General features: G+C 52.8%; 1 long non-coding RNA gene across 1 annotated transcript; it reads left to right on the forward strand.

Annotated features, from left to right (window-relative positions):
- The first annotated feature begins 2,248 nt into the window (after nucleotides 1-2,248).
- On the forward strand, nucleotides 2,249-3,512 carry LOC115286866. The gene is made up of 2 exons (XR_003906322.1): nucleotides 2,249-2,444; nucleotides 2,971-3,512. It is a non-coding gene; the product is annotated as an uncharacterized LOC115286866 (long non-coding RNA).
- Nucleotides 3,513-4,345: the final 833 nt, after the last annotated feature.

The raw sequence follows: 4,345 nt of genomic DNA on the forward strand, positions 1-4,345 counted from the left end.
ATCAAAACAAAACTCAATATCTGATTCCCAGCAAAGCTCTGGCACTTTGCCTCAGAGGTTTGTTTAGAATTTATAATCAGGGGTAATTTCTTGGGCAAAAGAAACCGGATTAATTTCTTACCATGTTCTGGGAATATATTGAGGCATATGCAAATTAGGATAAGGTGGGCCCTGAAATATGGATTCATTTGGACCACTGTTCTTAAGAATTCACATTGAGCTTCTTTTTTCTTTAATGTTTTATTTGTTTTTGAGAGAAAGAGAGACAGTGTGAGCAAGGGAGGGTCAGAGAGAGAGGGAGACACAGAATCTGAAGCAGGCTCCAGGCTCTGAGCTAGCTGTCAGCACAGAGCCCAATGCAGGGCTCAAACCCATGAACCGAGAGATCATGACCTGAGCCAAAGCCAGATACTCAACCGACTGAGCCATTCAGGTGCCCCTCACTGGGCTTATTTCTAAACTTATAATATTATGATAGATAGATCAGTGGCTCAATGTCAACTCTTTGAGTTCATGATGACTTTAAGGGCAGGCCATCCACCACATTTCCTACCCAAATCTAGTTAATTTAGGTGTGGCTCTCAGGATCGGTGATCTCCACAATGTCACACTTGACTGCACTTGCAGGGTGTGTTTGAGCTGCAGGGTCCGTGGTCTGGGAATGCTGGCCTTGGGAAGGCCTCGGGCCAGGGCTTGGCAATCCTGTGAAGCATCAAGGTTCCTTCCCGCAATCAGCCTGGCATTGACCGGATCAGCCCCAGAGCCCTATTTCCTGTCTACGTTGAAATCCTCTATTGTCCTTTGAAATCCTGAGTAAAGATTTCCTCCCATTGTGTAAATCAAGAACTCTGACAGAGAGTTATGTGTGGCCTTCTCTTTCTGGAAATCTCTCTCACAAAGGCCGCCTACAGTATTCGAGAGTTACTCTGATGGCGGTTGGTACTGATGATGCAACGGAGGCCGCCAGCCAAGTCTGCGTGGCGATAAAACCCGTCCGAGAGGAACAGAGGCAGAGACACGCAGGGGCGAATCTAAGAAGGATCCCTCACTCAGACAACCAAGGTGGTAGGGAGTAGGGCAGGAACACCACGCCAGCGGCCCCTGATAAACCAATGCGGTAACTGGAAGTGTTGCTGGGGATGTGCAGGAGGACTCCGCAAGCCGCGGGGCTGAGACAGGGCAAGCAATCCACGCGTCAAGGTAATTTGCTGGCAGTTCTGGCTTTGGGTCGAGGTGTGTAAACCTGCCTGCTGTGATGTATGAAGCCCGCTAACCTGAGGAACCCTGGCCAGAGAAAGACAATAGCCGAGAGGAGGCTGCTTGGAACTGACAAGAGGGGCCACCTGTCCCCGCGCACATCTTTCCTGAGGAAGGCAGACCCTGATTACAAAGTGCTTCTGTAGATGGGGGGGTGGGCGTGGCCTCCCTCCGGGAGGGCAGGGCGTGTCTCACAGGTGCTGAGTGGTCCTCCAGGACTGATGGTTTAAAAGCTGCAAGACGGGTGTAAAGGCCTGGTGAAAGTTCATCCATGTGGGCCACAGGGACTCTAAGTAAGTCTCTGAACACCACCAGCCAAGTGCCTACCTCTCACTCTCACCGGGCCCAGCCAGATTATGTACCACTCCTTGCACCTGACTCTGCAAGCTTCCTCCTGTCCTACAAAGTTCACCCCAACAGCACACACCCCTCACCGCACAGATGGTTTCACGTCCACCCTGTGCTGAGCTCAGTGCAGATCCCACCCCCCAGCTCACTGATGTCACACAGATTATGTGACATCACACATGTGAAAGCACTTGCTTTTTGCCCACTCCATATCTATTTTTCCATTCTGCCTCGACGTTAAACCCTGGTTCATTTCCCAGCCTCCCTTGCTGTTACGTTTGGTCATGAAACCAAGTCTGGCCAATGGGACTCAGACAGAAGTCTGAGAACAGTCCTTGAAAGGAGGCAGAAGGCTGGGGCATAATCTTTTGCCCTGCGTCTTTGTATTTTTCCCACCCGTTTTGGCTCAGATCTCATCACTCAACTTGTGATTTTGAGAACAAAAGTCACCAAATACGTCTGCTTGGTTCACAGGTTGGAGGGAGCTTGGGTTCTTGATAACATTGTGGGACTAGAGTCCTGTCCTCTGCGCCTTGCATCTTTTCTTTCTTTCATGGGACAAAGCGAACCCTTGGTGTCCCTTCGGCTGCTGTATCTGGGCCTCCGTTACGACAGCTGGTTGTGATCTCTCCGGACACGGCGCTCGGGATTCTCCTGAGCCCAACGCTGGCCGTGCGCCTGCTCGCACGGCCAATGCGCGTCCTCTGCATATGATCATCCGACCATGATGTTGCATAAGTGGGAAACTGTCTTTTTTGTTTTTAACGCCAAGAGGAGTCTGTGCATTTTCCTTTCGACTTATCCGGTTGTATAAAGCAGAATGGATCTGACTCTCTGAGGTACGTCAATCGCATGCTATAAACATTCATGGAGTCAGCTGAGCCAGCACAACACAGCTTACAGAGAAGCCAGCGGTAGGGGACACTGAGGGCTGGGAGCAAAGACTCTTCCTTCTCTGGGTCAGCCCCGAGTCGTGTCACAGCGGGACTTCGGCATCACAGAGGGGCTGGTGGGGTGGGGTTATCAATGACAAACTTGATGATTTCCTTGTGGAAAGCTGAGTCACACCCACTACACTTCCCAAAAGGCTATATTTGAAAAAAAAATACACATTAATTTCTTTGCCTTGTCTTGAATCGTTCCCCCTAGAAAATCCAGAAGGACTAAGACGCAAGGATATTACAACGGGAGGGCAGGAAGTGGGCGGGACACAGGGCTATGGTGTGAGTGGGTCCCTGGAGGGGTGAAGGGCCAGGCTGGGCGGGTCCCATCTCCACTGTCTCAGGGGCTGGTGGAGTCCTGGGGGGCCTTGCTGCGGTGAAGCTCTTGCTCTGTTCTCGTTCCTCCTTTTCCTTTTGGGAGAAGCCCCTGCCCCAGGCTTCAGCATGCCAGACCAGGGGGCGGAGGTCCCTGGAGAAGACGCATGTTAAGGTGAACGATTCCTCCACCAAGAACTCTTGAGGCTGCAAAGAGCAGGGTGGAGAAGGATCTGGTTGAACTCTTTACGTAGGAAGTGGGTATTTAAGGCACAAAACCTCCTCGGGGTCTCATCAGAACCAGGAGGCATGGTTCGAGACTCGCAAGCAGCAGATCTGGGAGCACAATGGAAAGAGAGGACTTTAACGAGGGTGCCCCTGGGTGTCTGGACCCTACCCGGCTGGGCCTCTACTCCTCTCGCAGAGTCGACGTCCAAGCGCCTAGAGGTGGAGGGCGTGCCTGCACCACAGTCTTCCTGAGACAGGTCCGTACCAGCTGTGACTGGCAGGCGGGACCCGGGACGCTTTGGTGGCCTCAGGTTATTTGTGATTTGTGAGACCTGGGGCTCCGGGGAGTCACATGTGTGAGTCACGGTCATTGGTATTCACAGAGTCATTTCTCTGGAAATGTAACAAGGAAAACACAGTGAACAATAATTTTTCAGTGATTGATTTCCTGTCTTCCTCACCTGGGGTGTCCTCTGTCCTGCGCATGCGGCTGCCTCAGCCTCTCGACGTCAGTTTTACGTTCAGGACTCAGCCTGTGATGGAGGAGCCGTAGCTGTGGTCCTCGTTGTCTCCAGTCTGTCCCCTGCGCTCACTTGTTGGCAGAGAGGAGTCACCCATCCCACCCAAGCATCGGCTCGCTTGTAAAACTTGCCCGGGGGACGGTCACCCGCTGAGGCCACCTGCCAGCACCAGGTGGAGGCGGGCCACGCGGGTCTCTGACCCCGCTGACGTCTGCTCCTGGGACACCAGTAATTCAGGCTCAGCTCCTTGTGAGAGTCAGAGGCGGTGGGGAGCCTGGAGGGGAGGCGGCCCGGGGTCGCGAGGACCCACCCTAGCGCAGGTGAGGCCTTGGCTCTGCCGGGTAATGACTTTCCTTCTGCCTCCTTTCTCCCAGGAACCCCAGGGGAGTGGCTTGTAGGCTTTTTAAAGAATCAGCTCAAGGGCGTAGGCGCCTGGGGGGCTCAGCCGGTTGAGTGTCTGACTTCGGCTCAGGTCATGATCTCACAGTTCGGTTCGTGGGTTCAAGCCCCGCGTGGGGTTCTGTGCTGACAGCTCAGAGCCTGGAGCCTGCTTCAGATTCTGTGTCTCCCCCTCTCTCTGCCCCTCCGCCTCTCATGCTCTGTCTCTCTCTATATCAAAAATAAATAAAACATTAAAAAAATAAAAAAAAAGAATCAGCTCATACTTAAGGAGACTTAAGCGACAGTGCTGGAAGCTTCTACGGGGGCATTTCCGGGAGGCGAGTCCTTGGTGAC

The sequence above is a fragment of the Suricata suricatta genome, chromosome 3 (genome assembly GCF_006229205.1).
Source record: "Suricata suricatta isolate VVHF042 chromosome 3, meerkat_22Aug2017_6uvM2_HiC, whole genome shotgun sequence".
In the NCBI taxonomy this organism is placed as follows: Eukaryota; Metazoa; Chordata; class Mammalia; order Carnivora; family Herpestidae; genus Suricata; species Suricata suricatta.